The 17956-nt window shown below is 49.5% G+C and overlaps 1 protein-coding gene across 1 annotated transcript in view; it reads right to left on the bottom strand.

The window, feature by feature from the left end:
- The window catches only part of HIVEP3 (HIVEP zinc finger 3), a 462911-nt gene that overhangs the window by 81257 nt on the left and 363698 nt on the right, over positions 1-17956 (bottom strand). Inside the window, exon 4 of the mRNA XM_046010454.1 lies at positions 9753-9949. The gene's annotated coding sequence lies outside the window, so the exon portion shown is untranslated. The remainder of the gene's footprint in view (positions 1-9752; positions 9950-17956) is intronic.

Genomic DNA, 17956 nt, shown 5'->3' with positions numbered 1-17956 from the left:
CATGGAGGACAATGACCAGCCCAGGTTCATGCATGGGGCGCGGGAGCCAGGAGCCGGGTCACCGGGGGGTGCTTGGCTCTAGCTCCCTTTGCCTGCTGGTCCCTCGGAACTGTTTTACTAGAAAGGCACAGTGTAAATATTTTGCTAAGGAGCCAAGAGAGGAAACTTACCCAGGCTGAGCGGCCCTGTGCTGGGCGCTGGCCATGGACACAATGCTCAATGAGGGCCATTATCTAGGAAGGGAGGGCTGTTTGTTCCGCTTCGGGACGGTGCCAGAGCCCGGAGCCACCAGGCTTGCCACTCTGGCTGCCACACAGAAGAGTTCCCTTGCACTCAGCAGACTCTGTGGTTATGCAATGTAGGGCCAGAAGGTTAACTCTCCCCAGACAGGAGCCAAGGCTTGCTCCTTCCTGCCGGAGCGTGTCCATCTAAAAATGCTCAAAATTCAGGGTCTCTGTCTTGGCCAAAAAAAAATTGCTCAGGCCCTGAAATGGCTGGTTTATTCCAAAGGGTGTAGTGAGTCCATCCAGCACCTTTCTACCAAGGCCCTGGGCCACAGCCACAGTGACTGCCCACCAGGGCCCAGGCATCACGCATGGGCCTCTTAGTCCTGCTTCCCAGGAGTCAGTGCTCCTGCCATTCTCAGACCTGGTGTGCTTTTCTTGCCCCTCCCCCGCCTCTGTCAGTGGTGCTGGTCAAGCACCCCTCTTAGTTAAGCACAAGTGCCACCCCAAGTTCAAACCCTCCCCCAAGCACCCCAGCCCTCAGTCCTGGAGCTCAAGGAGCGAGTTTTCCAAACTAAAGATATCTTGGATGTTACCACAACAACTGCTCCATTTTCCAGATGAGCAAACTGAGGCTGGGGAGTGGGTGGTGCTTAACTAGCCTGAGAGCAGGCTGAGTCCGTGTGACCGTCAGCAGGGCTCTCGTCCCCTGGACTCTCTCACACCTCACATCCCAGACACTTCCCAGAACCCGACCACTTCCCACCGCCTCCACAGCTGCCAGCCTGGTCGGCGACACCATCACCTCCTGGTGACGACATCAGCCTCCCAGCCAGTCTGCCTCCAGTCCTGCCCGGCCTCCTGCAGCGGGACTTCCACACACAGCCAGGGTGGGCCTTTCAGAATATTCAACAGACCTCCAGGGAATTCTCAATTACCTGCCTAAACCCCCTCCATCCCAGTTCTAGCCTCCTCTCCTCCTAAGCCTCCACCCTGACCCCTCCAGCCTTACGGGCCCCCTGGGGGTCCCCCCCAACATGATCTCACCACAGCCTCAACACTCAGCACAGCACTGACTCCCATACCCCTGAGGTCTTTGCTCCAATGCCACCCTCCGAGGCCCACTCTGACCACCTGGTTCCTTTTCTTTCCTGGCTCGCCTCGCCACACATTAGGTACTTTACGTAAGTACAAGATAACATCTGTCTATTTATTTTACAGATAATATGAAATATAGAGTATGTGACAAGGGACAAAATGGCCGTCTATTTCCCCAACTACCATGGACCTCCAAGAAGTAGGAATCTGCATCTTGGTGCCTAGAACGGTATGTGGCAACTTCTGTTCAGGCTTGGCTGATTTTAAGGAGGCTCCATCTCTGAAGATGGGTGACGGTGATGGCAGTCCTCGTGTCACTGCACCAGAGCCCATGTGGGTTCAGAGTCGGGGGAGGAGACGAGCTTGGTGGCACAGGCAGGATCACTGGAAGGAGAGGCTCTGAAGGCTCCAGGGAGGCCAGCGGAGAAGCTCTATGTTTAAGACCTGACGGGGTGATGCCAGACCCGGGCATCAGTGCTTCCTCAGCCCTGTCCAGCTGATTCCCAGAGGCATCCACAGAGAGATGCCCCCTAGGCATGGCTGCCCCACCCCACTCTCAGGTACCTTGAATCTCCAAGCCCCAAACCTCTCTGTCACTTTAAAAGCCCTCCAGTGGGAAACTCCTAGTCCCCACTGGGTTTGGGGGTCTCTGCTGAGCCCCTCTGCACAGAGTTCTATTCCCCAGGGCGGCGCGGGGGGTGGGTGGGGGGGAGGGAAGAGCCGCTGAGTGGATAAAGAGAAAGACGGAAGGGAAGGGGGAGGAGCTAAGACAGACCCAGGAGAGGAGACCAAGGCTTGGAGCCACAGAACAATCCCAAGGAAGCCTGCCAGCCAGAACCCCAGCAGAGACAGAATGGCTTGTCCTGACAGGTGGGACAGGCGGTTCCAGTTCCCACTTGCTCTCCCACACCTGCAGCTATGCTGGTCTGAAGCACAACTCTCTGGCAAACAGAAACTCGTGATTTCGGCTTTATTTTGGTTGACATTTTACCCACGGCACCATTTCTTCGAGGTTAGTTGGTTTTATTCTAAAGAGGGGCCCAGACCATGTTCCCAGGGGACTGGCTGGGGACACCTCTCTGCTCAGGGGGCCCTCCCGCCCATCCTGACTCCGCTCTCTGCACACCTGTCGGGCTCTCTCATTGGAAGAGGTGTGTGTGCCTCCCTCCGGCTCTGGTCCTTAATCCCCTGTGTGTCTCTCTTGCATTTCTCACCCTGGCTGATTAGCAGCTTCCCCAGCTGCACACATCACCTGGCCTGCCCTGGAGTGCCCCAGGCCTGCGTCTCCAGTGGTGACGGCTTGGCTTGGACAACCCGCTGGCCTCTCCCTCTGGGAGAGCCATTCTCCTCCACTTTCAGGTTTGCAGGCTCAGAAGCACCCCACAACCCCACTCTCCTGCCCCCGCTCCTCCCCCCTGCTGATTCATCCATCTGGCCTACTCATTCCCTCACTGGTTCAACACTCACTAACCAAGCGCCCTGAAGGCTGTGCTGGGGTCTGGGGACATTCACCGTGCCTGTCCCTCCTCCCACTGTGGACCCTCCAGGACCACTCCAGGCCCTGAAATCGTGAGAAGAAGCCTAGTCTGAGTTGGTCAGTCCCATGTCTGCAAGTAAGTCACAGAGTGATCTTGGGAAAGTCACTTGCCATGTCTGAGCCTTCGTGTCCTTCCCTACTCTTGGGAAAGATGATTCTTTCCTGCTTCTCCTGTCCTCGGCCTGGCAGGGACACCCACAGGGGATGTCCATCTAAAGAATGCTTCTGATCATTGTCTTCAAGCATACTGCAGCCTTCCTCCTCCTACAGACTATGGCTTTGACCCCTTTCAACCTCCCAGCTTCCTGAGATTGGACCATAGATTTTATATTTTAGAGAAACACCCTGGTGATACCATTGTAGGGGGATGGTTTGTGAACCCCACTTGGAGAAATTCTGGCTCAGAGATAAAGTTCAAATTCCCTCTCCATCACCCCAGTCCCTGAGCAGACCCCACCCTGCTTTCCAGGCACCGGTCCAAGTCTCTCACAGGAGGGCCCTCCGTGGTCACCAGGCTGAGTCGTCTGCTCACCAGCCTGAACCCAGAACTTTTCTCTTGCACTTCCCCAGCATGGAAAGCCTTCTTGAGCTCTCTCTCTCTGAAAGTCCCTTTCCCACCCTGTGAGGCCCAACTTAAATGACTTCTCCTTCCTTCATTAAGGTCAGAAACACCTTATTGTGAGTACCCCAGTGGGCACATTCTCTGTCATTTCCCTCCCGGGTTGCTGGGAGACTTCTCACCAGCTCCCATCTGAGCTTTCTGTCCAGGCTGTAGGCTTCCTGAGGGCAGCTGTCCATCTTACAGATCTTTGGGTTCAACAGCAATGCTTCCAGAGCATCTCTGAACCCATAAACACACCCCAGGGGCACACAAAGGAGGAGGGATGCATTCCTGCATGAGGGGTGCCCCCTGTAAAGCAAAGATAGAGGGTACTTGCATACTTGCCCAGAGTAGATATAGAGAGGGTCCCACAGGGTCCTACAGGGTCCCTGAGCAAAGGTTCCTAATGTCACAGGGGAGATGACGAGGGGGGAAGAGAAGGAGAATCCAGAAGGAAGGAACTCGGGGTAAAGGATTAAAGTGTGAGGAGTCCCTTCTGACTGCCGTGGGGGAGGAGGAGGGAGAGAGATGGAGGACGGGAATGGGTTGGGAGCCCGGGAGCCCCGAGGAGAGGAGCAGAGCCTGGTTCATCCTGTAGGTCAGGCAGGGGTAGGCGGATCCAGCCTGCTGCAAGTTCCTGAACATCAAGTTTCACGGCCACGCCCATCCCTCTACACACTGTCCATGGCTGCTTGCACGCAGCGCAGTAGAGAGAAGCAGGTGCAAGAGAGATCGCGCGGTTCGCAGAGCTTAAAATAGTTACTATCTGGCCATTTCAAAAAAGAGTGTTACTGCTCCCTGCCACGCGTGTGGGAAGGGACCGCTGGATTTTAAGCAGGGGACGGCATGGTCAGATTTTTATCTTCCTATCCCTCTGGGACAATGTAAGGATGGGCTAGAGTAGACAAGCTGGCAGGAAGGGAAGGCGGTTGAGAGGTTAGTGTAACTCTCCAGGTGGGGAGCAGCTATGACATCACTGCTGTTGTTTATCAAGAGATTTATTAAGAGTCACATGTATCTGCACTGGGTTAAGCCCTTTATACATATTCCTTCCTCGGCTCTGCATAGCAACTGCAGATAGTGCTGTTCTTGCCTCACAGGTAAGGCACAGAGAAGTGAAGCAACTTGCCCAAGGTCACACAGCTGGTAGGCAGCAGAGCCAGAAGGCAAACCCAGTGCCAAGCTCAAGGGGGCTGTCAGTGCCAAGCTCAAGGTCTTCAGGGTCAAGCATGTTTGCTGGTTGACAGATCCCTTCGAGCTTCCCTGAGAATTCACAGAACACAAGCCGTCTATGGGAGAAAATCTTCCCTGAGTCGAGTCAGGCAGGAAGTGGGAGGCAGGAGTGTGGCTATTTTGGAAAAGCGACACGAAAAACCACGAAACTTCCTACCTGTCCCGTTTTGCTCCCATCTGTCCTCGGAAACAAGGCTGCCCCTCTCTCAGATAAAAAGGTGTTTCTCCCCACACGGTGGCTCTGCCTCTGGCGGTGGGAGAGAGCCCTAAGCTTAGCACACGTTCGCTATTTTTAAAGGACTATATAAACAAACAGGGCTATGTAAATAAGAAAAAAAATGAGGTCATCCTTTTAAAATCTAAAAATGTTCTTTTTCGATGGGGTGAGCAGCAAAACCTCAGAAAGAACTGGTGTTTTTTTATCCCTGAAAGGCCTTCTCCAGCCCACAGTCTCCCAAAGACACCAGGCCGGCCCCTCCCTTCCCGGCACCCACCAGGGAAGGCAGGCGGCCTGGGAGCAGGGACTCCTGGGTTATATTCCTAACTCTGCAGGCTTTGCCTCAAATGCCCAAAGCTATAGCCCAACTGGAGCCGCCACCTCCCTGGGACACTGGTCCCCATCCAGGTCATGCACGGAGACCCTCCTCCCACACAAACCTGCTTGGCATGCTGAGCCTGCTGCCAGCTCTGCCGTCCCACTCCCTCTCCCCTGGCCCACACCTGGATCTGCCAAGTGGCTGCCGGGGTCTCTGCCTGCTCCTTAGAAGCCATTCGTGTCCTCCCTCCATATCTCCTAGCCCTACGCCTCGGCTTTCTCTGCACATAATCTACTCTCCCCACCTTCCTCCAGACCTCGTCTCCCGAGCCAAAGGCTGGAAGTCATGAGGGCAGCCTTGGGCTTGGGTTTAGGTCATCAACAATCTTTAGAAGACACCCCCGTTTCAGCAGGAGCCCAGGAGGCTTCACTGTTCCCCAAGAACTTCTTCCAGCACTGAGCTGCACCCCCTCACCTGCCCCGTGATCCTCTCCCGCCATCCACAGCATGACCCCACCCCCACCTTCCACTCCTTCCCCCTCTCTCTCTCAGCCCCAGCACCCTTGGCTCCAGAGAGCACAGAAATGAGAACCACCAGTATTTGCCGAAGGGGTGCCTTTCAAATCGTGTTCCACGAGCCGTTTCAGAAGTTCTTCAAATGTCCCTCGAGAATTTTATTCCAGAACTACAGCATAACTCCTCCTACCTAAAACTGTCATGGAAAATGGACCTGCGCAGTCAGACGTGTTCTATAGCCCATCGCAGTAACATGCCAAGCACAAACAGGAGTGGCCGGCTGAACTTGGTTTGTGCAGAACTCAGACAAAAGCCTGGGTAGGTCTCGAACTATTAAGTATTAATAGTTCAATACTTAATACAATAGTTTAATACTTAATAGTATTAAGTATTAAAACATGTCAACTAAAAAGACTGGAGCTCTTTCCTGGGCATCTTTATGTTGCTGCTTCTTAAATTTGGGACTAAACACACTTACATAAAACCACACAAACAAGTACACTCTAAAACTTTCCATGATATGAGATTACGGTATGTGGATGATCACAGAAACGTCATCACTGATTGTGGGCTTCCTGTCTGAGTGTTGTAATAAGGAGGGATTCAAGCAGTTTGCTTGATATTGTCAGTGATGCAAACCAGAATTCCCTCTTGCTCCTTCCCCAATGTCCACATGGCATTGAACTGATGATCATCTCGAGCTTCAGCTAAGTTGTTAGAAGTCTGGAACCATTTATATCACCATATAGATAGGATTGAGAATTTTCTTAATGCTGTGCAACCAAGCCAAACAAAACAACAGTAAAAAAGTAAAAAGTAAAAAAGCAATGTTAGATGTTATAGTTGGTAAGAGATTAAATGATTATCTAGAACAGAGGCCAGAAAAATTCTATAGAAGACCAAATAGCAAATATCTTTGACTTCGTGGGAGAGGGAGTCTGTTGCAATTACTTAGCTCTGCCATTAGAGCAGAAGAGCAGCCATAAATAATGTGGAAATAAATGGCATGACTGTGTCCCAATAAAATTTTATTTACAAAACTCAGGCAACAGCTAGGATTAAGCCCACGGGCAGGAGTTTTCCAATTCCTGCTCTAGACCTTGAGCTGTCAGTGCGTTTACTGACCGTTATCATTATAAATAGATGCCAAAATTTTGAATTTAAATGATACATGTATATTAATAAACAACTACCTGCCTCTGTTTTATTATTGGCATTCCGTGGAGGATTTGACTTTGAACAATGGCTTCTAAGACCACAGGGGTTGGTGAACTACTAGCAGAGAGCTTAGCTGCTGAGAAAATGCTTTACTGCCTGTTTTCAGATCAGGTTCATGTTGACCGATTCAGAAATCAGGTGTAGTCTGGAGAGAGCCACTGGCCAGCTCCCTCCACATCTCCCTGCCCTCCGATAATCTCAAGCATAGCCATTCCCAAGCTCATATGTGTGAATGGGCCTTTGTGCACAGCGCGGTCTGTAATGCCCCCGGAGGCTCCTACCGGCCCAGGCCTGAACCCTCCACCTGCCTCAGATGGCAGCTGTTCCAATGCCCTCCGTGGTGGCTGGGGGAGGCTGGGCCAGCCATGGGGCCATGAGGACCTGGACGCTTTGGAAGCCCCCAGTCAGCACTCCATTAATCCCGGAGGCTTTTATTCCACAGGGAGAGCACAGGAAGGGGTGGGGCCCAGATTTCTTGCTGGAACTGACAGCTTGTTTCCCTCTAGACCAGTCCCATCTTCTAGTCATTCTTCTACAGAACTGGCACAGCCCGTATGGACAAAAAGAGAATTTAGCAGTAAAGTAGGGGAGAGCAAATACCAGGTTTGGGGAGGATCACCCCCCGCACCTTCCCCTTCCCCTGTACTCCCCTAGATGGTCTTCCCATATCTCTTTTTGCATCTCTCAGAGGTTTCAGCTTCCAGCCAGGTTCAAGTGTTTCCTGCACACCTAGCTAAATAAACCCAGTGTCCTGAGACCCCTGGTGGAGGAGACCCACAAAGGCTGTGACACATGCAGAAAGAAACAACTGCTAACCTGAGGCATGAGACGTCCCAAGGAAGGGGACCCATTCCTTATGGTGCTACTGGTTCCTATTAAAATGTAGCTATATCTGGGGAAGGGTCATTCTTGAAGCTGCTACTGCTTCTCTTCAGGAAGCGTCTTGGTGAAGACAGTGCTGGGTCTTCTGTAGCCTGAGGCTCTGATCCTTCTCCAGGTGTGACTATCTTTAAACTACTGAACCTCTCTGTGCTCAGTTTCATTATCTCTACGAAAAGGGTGACAGAACCAAGATTCACTTGGGTCTGAGCGGTGCTCAGGCTCGTCTATAAAGTGCCGGACCTCATAGGCAGTGCTGGTGGCTGTTCTTTGCTCTGACTCTTGAGGACCAGATGGCAGAGCTTGGCGGATCTGTCACAGAGCAGCCGCCACGAGGGTAGAGAGGTGGCCGACCCGCCTGCCTGAGTCAGAAGGGCTGCTTCCCATCTGGGGAGCCCTCGCTATGTGTCCAGCTGCATTCTATGGCCTGCCCTCTATCTGCACCACAACGTGGTGGGTAACGGCCATCACTTTCTCATTTTACGAGCATGAAAGTTGAGGCCAGGTGACCAAGCAACTTGCCTTCTAAATAGTAAATCCTCACAAAACCAGTAAGTGCCAGAGCTGGGATTTGAACTCAGGAAGATGCAGAGCCTCCACTATCGGGTACCACATCAAACCTCTCCTCTCAGAGGGTGGTGCAGATGCTCCGTCCTTCTTCCTCAGAAACCAGGGGGGTGATTCCTCCATCTCCACTGAAAAGCCCTGGTCGCAGTCTGGGTCTAGGGGACCCACGTGGTGCATCTGAGCTGTGGGCAGAGCCCTGGGCCCACAGGTTGGTTGAGTTACAGTGATGCTATTTTTGAGGGCTGGCTGAGGCCCTGTCCTTCTCTCTGCAAGCGAGAGAGCACTTGGAGGAAGGAGATGACGCAATGCTCACTGCACCCAGCCTGCCAAGCCCCCCTGGGACTTTTGGCTCAGCCCAAAGACTCAAATACAGGGTGAGCATCACCAGAGTTCCAAGAAGGAGGCCCCAGAGCCCCTAAACATTGGCTGTATCTGAATCTGAATCTACAAAATCCAGATTTTGTAGCCCCAATCCCAAGAGTCTGATTCAGAGAACACGGGTAGGCCAGGGAATCTACCTTTTTTTTTTTTTTTTTAAAGCCAGGCACCCCTGCAACCTACTTAAGTGATTCCAATATACCCCAAAGTCAGAGGAAACATCCAAAGACATAGTCCCAGCCCAAAGACCTCGAACCCTACACACCTAACCTGAATCACCACCTGAACCTAACTTGGGACCACAACACAGAACTGAAGAGCTAACCACATAGTCACAAGGGCCCCGCCCCAGGTGAATTCAGTCAGCATCTCTGAAGGTGGGGCCCCACTACTGGAATTTTTAAAAACTTTCTGGAATATTCTAACATGTAGCCAGGGCTGAGAACCCGACATTGTTTCAATTCCTCACCACAGGGAGGGGCCTGAAGAGATGCGGCACAGGTTCAACACCCACTGTGCTCCTCTGAGGAGGGAGGGACTGGCCAGAGGCTCCTCAGGCCAGAGCCATCATAGGGGCAGGTGGAGAGGGGAGCAGAGAAGACAGTGGAGATCTGGTGTGGGGGCTCACATGTGGGGAGGCTATGATACCTTGAGAAGAGGTGTTGCCAGGGACAGAAGGGAAACTGAGGAACTAGGAATACAACTGGAGAGATGAGGTGAGGGCAGGGAAAGAGTGCTGGTCCTCAAGGTCTCTGCTCCTCACCAAGGAAGTCCTAAGGACTTCCGATTTCCACAGAGACTCAAGGAAGGCAACAGTAATAAATAATAATAATAATAATAACTGTAATAATAATAATAATTGGAAAGAGAAATACACTCGAAAGAGGTAGAACATTAGCAAGCTCATGCAAGAAAGACCAAAATGGTGTCCCCAGCAAGCAAACTCAATGACAGCCCGTTTCTTACCTGTGCTGAAGGCACCACTTTCGATGACCAAAACTAAAACACTGTTCTCTTTGGAAACCAGCGTTCATGTCCACTTCCTCTGCGTGGCCTTCCTCTCATGCTCTGCTCTGCCCTCTGGAAGGGAGAGTTGGCCTGGCCAGTATCTCTTGAGGCTCCGCCATGAAATATTTAGAGGCTGCCAGGTTGTGCCTCAAATCCTGCAGGGGATGGTCGAAAAGTATGGTCAAGGAGTTTGCTTGGTCAACTTCTTCAGATACTGAACAATTTCTGGCTGGTTCCGGGAGGCCCAGGCCCCCACAGTGCTTCCCATGCTGCTTGTCTTGGGCTAGATCCCCATGTCCCCTGGCGAGACAAGGATGAGAGGCAGCCCTGGCACCCTCTTGTAGCTCGCACATACCACCTAACTTCTCAGAGCCCCTATTTCTCCACCGAAAAGGAGGCAGAATTCCAAGATGGCCACCAGGGTCTCCCACTGCACACAGGCTGCGTAATCCCCAGGACGGTGAATATGGTGCCCTTCACTCTCGTGATCAGGTTATGTTACACGGCAAGGTTGATCTCAAAATAGATGGTTCCATGGGCTTGACCTAACCAAGAAAGGCCTTTAATAGCAGAATTTTCTCTGGTTGGTGGTCCAAGAGAAAATCATGGAGATTAGAATCAGGAGGATTTGACTTGCAAGTTTGCTACCTTGAAGACAGAGGGTCATGTGGAAGGGACTGGGGTCCACCTTTAGGGGTTGAGAGCAGCACCCCACTGATAACCAGCAAGAAAATAGGATCTGAGTCCTACAACCAGTGGATTGTACCTGGATTCCCACAACAAGTGAATGAGCCTGGAAAAGCAGAACTTTCCCCAGAGCCTCAGGATGAGAGCTCAGCCCAGAGGCACCTTGATTTCATCCCTGAGCAAAGAATCCAGCCTCTCTGCACCAGGCTTCCCATCTAGAGAATTGTGAGCTAAGAAACAAGTGCCACTCGGTTTGAGACACTTTGTTACACAGCGAGGGAAAACAACTATCACTGGCACAAATGATTAATATTCAGGACTGGTCGAAAATTAAATCCAACAGGTAGACCCAAGAGCACACTGGACTCCCCAAATCACTAAACAGAACAGAGCATTCAAGGCCAAAGGAGGTCTGGCTCCGGGCAGGGCCTCAACCATGATTACTGGTGGGGTGCCTGGGTGGCTCAGCCATTAAGCATCTGCCTTCGGCTCTGGTCATGATCCAGGAGTCCTGGGATCGAGCCCTGCATGGGGCTCCCTGCTCCGCGGGAATCCTGCTTCTCCCTCTCCCACTCTCCCTCCCTGTGTTCCCTCTCTCACTATGTCTCTCTCTGTCAAATAAATAAATAAATAAAATCTTAAAAACAAACAAACAAACATGATTACCGGTTAGGGGATGAGTGAGTGAGCACCAGCTTTTACTAATCAGTTTGCTAAGAATGGCAGGTACCTCCCAGGTCTCTCATGATCCGGCGTTGCTTGTCCCACAACATGCCCAGCGATCTAGGTCTGGAGTAACCTGTACACGGGCCTGGGGCACTGCCCCCTTTCTTCTCTGGGACACCGTGTATTTTACTGGCAAAGCCTTGGAAGAATTAGTGTTCCGGCAACTATATCCCACTGTGGGTTCCTCCAGGGCATGCAGGTAGCCAAAGCCACCAGGCTGTCCCCTTGTCACTGCACCTGCTGCTCTAGAATCCATCCAGCCCTGTCCCCGATCCCAGGGCAGTATCACACCGCTACACAGGGACCTCCGTCTATCATCTCCCAATTCTGTCTTCCACAGCATCCTAACTTTTCACCACTCCTTGGTGCTCATCAGCCTCTGCTCTCACCCTGCCCTCTCTGATCTCCATTATTAATACAAACATTGTGCACCATCCCTCCCAGTGTGGAAATGCTGATTTCTTAGAACATGCTATCCTCTGAACCCAGTCCACGATTCCCCACCTTTGGGCCTTGACTCATATGCTACTGACCTCCCCCTCACAACCATGCCTACCTGGCCAAATCCTGCCCATCTTTCCTCAAAAGGCTCCGCCAGCCCCTCGAAAACCGGATGTAAGTCCTGACTCCCCAGAATACCCAGAGTGCATTTGTGGCGCCTCTTAAGATGAACAGCAGGGCCTGATGTGCACAGAGATTCTGGGAGTCCTGCAGGCCTTGTGACTGCACACACCTCGGCATGTCAGTGCAACCCCCTCCCCACCCCTAGAGACCGGGACAGGGTCTCACACACAGTCGGTGTAGAGCAATTCTCTTTAGAACCTGCCTGGGTGACTCATTCACTGAACAGATACACACGCAGCACCTATTTTGGGTCAAGTTCAATGGTAAGTGCTGAGCATGAAAGAGTTAAGATTCAGCCCCTGCCTTCAAGGGGATGACAATGGTGGGGGGAGGGGCCAGGAATGAAGGAACACACAGGGTTACCTGTGCAAACCTTAACTGCATCTTGAAGCCATAAGGAAAAGAGTGGTCAATTCTGACAGTGTCTGAATGCATGAGAAAGAGAGAGTATTTCAAACAGTAAGAAGGGTATGCAGACAGGAGACCCCAAACTGGTCGAATGTTCGACAAGTTGCATGGTGTCCTTATGGTTGGCGATGAGGGGCAGTGAGAGCTCAGGAGGCAAGGGCTGGCGGGTGGGGAGAACTTGATGCATGGAACAGTCTGGACTTGATCTTGCAGTGGAGTGAGGTCACTGCTTCCTTGTAATCAGTGAGGTAATGCGGTCGGGACCAGAGGTGTGGCTGGAGGGGAGGGCCAGATCGGGTGCAGGAAGCAAGCCACTGCTCTCCCCTGCCCTGCCCCCAACCAGTGGGGTCAGCACCACTGGAGTACCACTCCTGGCCTCCAGCAGCAGCAGCTAAGAGAGCCGGGTGGACACACCTACCTCCTGGTCATCAGGAAACATTACACACACCTGAGCCTCTCCAGGCAAATGGAGCCCATGTGTTTACCTCTTCTCCCCTCAACAGCAGTGAAATAAAAAGAGACGTGTTCAAGAAAGAACAGCTCTAGGGTAGCACCAGCTGGCCAGCAAGTCTGAGAAAAAGCAGATGAAGAGAAATGACAGAAAATCAAATCAAAGCTAAGCCAGCTTCACCCACCAGGGGCAGGCAAAGGCCCACCTGCCAAATCCCCAGGGAATCCTGCTCAGCGGCAGTGGGAGCTGGGGCAGGCCAGCTGGCTGGAATTACTGAAATCCAAGGATAATGAGTGAATCTTTTGGGTTTCCAAAGAGAGGAAAGTAGGAAGGAGAGGAGGACAGAAACCACCTACCCCACACCTTACTGTCTTCATTAGCAGCACTCTTCTTCCAGGAGACTCTAGCCCTGACAGATGGTTTGATTGCTCATGACAGAAACTTCTGGAAGGATCCATCAGCTTGTCAGTCAACAGTTTGTAACCTAAGATTCTTTGAGTCCCTTGCCTTGACTCAAAATTCCCCCTCACTGTTTCCCTCAGTCCTAGTCTGTTGGATTGTATTCCTAGCACGATCCTGAGGAAGCCCCACACTGACATATTCATTTTAAAGGAGGCTTTCAACCCTCAGCAAATCCCGGCCTTGCCTGCCTTCTCTGGAGATGCCAGAGCTCCAAGGAGGTGATGTTTTACCCCTTACCCAGATGAGCAGCTCTGTCCCGAAATTTTGAGAATCAAATTGACATGGGACTTGACATCCCCTTCATTAACTGCCAGAAGGCAACGAAGACTCCAGAGCTCTGAGGAAAAAGGGTTAAAAGATCCGTTACTCCGCCCCTTCTTAAAGCCAAAGAGAGAAGTACTGAAAATAGTATGCCACCTACTTATCTTCTCTTAAAACAGTTACTCAAGGAATTACTACAATAAAACAAAAGCTGTATCAGAATAAGTGATTCGGGGGAGGGCAAGACAGGATACACAGGAAACAGTGATGAACAATAAATGAGAAAAATGTACAGTCAGATCTAAGCCAATGTTGATAATAATGGTCTCATCTCTTTGGGAATTAGAAACCATTTAATTCTTGACATTAATCCAGAAGCAAGGGTTTTCTTAATTTAAGGGTAACCATTTCTAGAAAACATAATAAGATACAGACCTTTTAACCACTATGTGTGAAGGGGAAGGGGGGGAAACAAAAGAATTCAATTAATTAATTCAATGAAACATTGGGAAAGGGACAGCTAGATAGGAAAGGAAAAAGTATTTTAACCAAAAGACATAAAATAAGCCCAAACATATCAATAAATATAAGAATGTGACTAAATTAAATTACTCTATTTTAAGAAAAGAGATTAGATTGAGTGGAAAAAAAATCCAGCCATATGCGGTTTGGAAGTGATACACTTAAAACAAATGGACAAAGGTTGAACTCAAGAAACGGCAAGGAGACATAACAAGCAAAATAGTAATGAAAACAATGTAGAAAAGTTAATATTAACAGCCGATAAAATGCCAAAATGTTAAATAGAATAAAATGGGGGCATTTTAGATTGCTAATGGTTCTGTTTTTCCAAAAAGACACAAAAATCATGAACCTTACCTTCACCTTGAATCACGGAACTGTAAAAGATATGAGGTAACATAGTTTTAGGCCCACAGGAGGGGGCACACAGAACAGCGTAGGTCTTGAATGCAGTACTGTAAGTCTGATGGTACAAGTAACTGCCAAAGAAAAGTAAGGAGGATTTGAAGACACAGTTCTTATGCTTAACTTCATCTAGATGCAAGAAGCAGAGGAAACATCTTTTTCTTGAATGTCCTTGTAGCAGACTATAAGAAAATCTCAAATTCCAACATGTACACCGTAGTCTCCATTCCCAATGCAACAGAACTAGAAATTAATAAGCAGCAAAAGATGAAAAAGTAAATGGCACACACAACAATTTATAAATGCTTTTCTAAACAAGTAGTGTCAAAGAGGTACAACGCTATGATGGTAAGATATTTATCAGTGTGTGACATTGAGAACCCTGCTTTCAAAAAACCTGGGGAATGTAGCCAAATTGCATTTGGAGGGAGATTCAGGCCTTAAACGCTTTCATGATAAAAGAAGAAAGACGTTAACCAAACCAATTAAGCATCTAACCCAAGAGGCTGAGAAAAGGGGAGAATAAACGAAATAGTCTATCAGAAAGAGAATGAAAAAAACACAGCAACCACCTCAAAAGACATGGACAGCTGCAGGCGGGTTCGCTGAGACCAGCAACGGGACAAACCTCAAGCTAATCTGAGTGGCAGCCAAGAGTCAAATCGCAAACAACTGTTAAGAAGGGCGATGTAAACATGTATGTGCACAATTTTAAAAATTGGGAGAAATTAACACATCACTTGATGTCAATGAATTTGAAAAGAGATCATTTTCTAGAAGATTATAAATGGTAAAAGTGAAGAAGAGGGAGTAAACCCGATCTAGCAGGGATGTTAGAAGAGACAGAAGAGGCTGTTGAAGATGGAATGATAGTGGAGGAAGAATGGATTCTTTAAGTAAGAGAGCTGTGACAACCAGCTGTCTATCCCTTCAACGAGCATTTATTACGTTCCTACAGTGTTTCAGGCACTGTTCTGGGTGCTAGAGCTTCAGCCGTGAATAAAAGAGAAAACAACATTCTTGCCTTTCTGGATTTGTGATTCTAGCAAGGGAGGATGAGCCGTTAACTTACAACAGGTAAAATAAATGGTTTGCAACAAAATGGGATACAGAGTGAGGGAAGCTGGAGAAATCTATTTTTAAAAAGGGTCCGTGCACCATACATACATAAATTAATTTGCATTAAAGAAATGAACAAACCTCAGAAGCAAATCTACCAAATACTGGAACTATTACAATATTGGTGTAAGTTAGTGTTGGAAAATAACTTTCAAACCTGAACTGAGCCTCTTTTCAGTTCAGTTCAGTGAACTGAATACTTTTATGAGTGTTCTTTTTTTTTTTTTTAAAGATTTTATTTATTTATTTGGCAGAGAGATAGAGATCACAAGTAGGCAGAGAGGCAGGCAGAGGGAGAAGTGGAAGCAGGCTCCCTGCAGAGCAGAGAGCCTGATGTGGGGCTTGATCCCAGGACCCTGAGATCATGACCTGAGTGGAAGGCAAAGGCTTAAACCACTGAGCCACCCAGGTGCCCCAAGCCTCAGTATTCTTTTTATTTTTTTAAAGATTTTATTTATTTATTTGACAGACAAAGATCACAAATAGGCAGAGAGGCAGGCAGAGAGAGAGGAGGAGGAAGCAGGCTCCCTGACAAGCAGAGAGCCCGATGCGGGGCTCGATCCCAGGACCCTGAGATCATGACCTGAGCTGAAGGCAGAGGCTTTAACCCACTGAGCCACCCAGGTGCCCCAAGCCTCAGTATCCTTAAAGGAAGAGATAAGTTGAGTGCAACTGCACAAGAATATTAAGCACTACATATAAAAAAAGGCCTCAGCAACAGTTGCAAGACAAATGGAAGGCTACATATAAATTATTTGCAACATATAAAAAAAGGTTCAATGTCCATGATCTATGATAAGTACCCATAAAACAATAGTAGAAGCTAATAAAAAAAAATACTAAAGCACTGGGCATGAAGCCTGCCTAAGATTCTCTCTCTCCCTCCCCTTCTCCCCCTCCCCCTCCCCTTCCCTCTTTGGAAAAAAAAAAAAAGAAATGAAAATGTCTAATAAAGATATGCAAAGATGCTTGGCCTCACTAATAATTAAAGGGATATAAGTTAAAGTCAATATCAACCCTCCCCCATTTGACTGGCAAAGAGGAAATCGACTGCCACCATCCGTGCTGCAGAGAAGAGGCCAAAATTTATGTCAATGCAGCAGCTTCCCAAGTGCACACACAAATATACATCATCTTCACATACATAGACACAGACGCAGGCACACATGTGATCACTGCAGTAACAGTTCTAACACTGAACATGGACACAATCTTAACATCCATCAGCAGGGAAGCAGTTTGATAAGTAAGTAATGACAAATCCACCCAATGGAATAGTAATAGGACAATAACTTTTCTTAATTAAAAATAATTATGCACTCCTCCCAATAATAGAGATTCTTCGTGGCTTCATGTATGCGTTGACCATGGGGTTCAGCGCTTCTCCCCAGCAATCTCCCTCCCTCCCCCCACAGCCTGCAGGATGGAAGGCAGGACTGGGACCCCATTTTACACAAGAGGCTTAGCCAAGGCTAAGAGACCTGACAAGTGGTGAACTTTGGGGTGTCTGACCCAGGAACCCTCACTCTTAGCTACTACGCACACTTCCTGTCAATGGAATGGTGTGAGAAACCAGGAAAGGCAGCCTCACAGACCCACACCTGTCCACGTAGCTGTGGGTCTGTGGACATAGAGGATAAAACTCCAAGCTGTCAGCTCCTCTGACAGGTGGGACTGTGAAGGGACAGGGTTTGGAGCGTGCATGTTCTTCTTTATACATTTCTAGACTGTTCTTTTTTTTTTTCTTTTCTCTTTTTTTTTTAAACAATCAGCATGTTTATCACTTTTATAAATGAAGGATTATTATTTTAAAATGATATCATTTTAAATGAACAGGGAAGCCCTATTAGGGCTAGAGGGGCCCACCTGCAAGGTGGTGCCCACCAGGGCAGGAAGGACTCTTCAGCAACTTCTCTACAGGCCCCACCCAAAACCTCAGGGAGGCGAGTGGGGGGAAGGGCTGTCCTCTCCACTCCCCATCCTCCCTGTGGAACCAAAGCAGTGCGGCACGGCCTCTGCTGGCAGGTGGAAGGCGCCCCACATCCGGTGTGGGCACTGGGGTTGGCATCCCCGTAGGGGAAGTTCAGCAGGGAAGGAGTTACAGAAAACCCCCCAGATACCTGCAGGGGCCAGCCTCATCCCAGGGCTGTTGAGGCAGCCAGGGGGCTGGGGCTCCAGCCCTGGACCTCACACCCTAGTCCCAAGAAAGCCCTGGCTGCCCTCCTGACATACAGCCTGTACCTCCACTATGAACGGGACATCGGTAGATGGGGCTGGCATGTGGTCCAGCTGAGTTTGATCTGCTTGGGACAGGGAATTGAGGACAAGTCTTTACACTTGTATTTTCATTTCTGCTATCATGGTCTATCATGTGGGTCGATAAGAAAACATGCACATCTAAGACAGAATCACATGGAATAATCTTGGTGGGTCATGCTGGGCTCCTGGGCAATTGGGAGGGGACATAGGGAGAACTGCCAGCAGGCCTCATTGACCC

The sequence above is a fragment of the Meles meles genome, chromosome 1 (genome assembly GCF_922984935.1).
Source record: "Meles meles chromosome 1, mMelMel3.1 paternal haplotype, whole genome shotgun sequence".
In the NCBI taxonomy this organism is placed as follows: domain Eukaryota; kingdom Metazoa; phylum Chordata; class Mammalia; order Carnivora; family Mustelidae; genus Meles; species Meles meles.
This window is presented reverse-complemented; position numbering and strand designations above follow the sequence as displayed.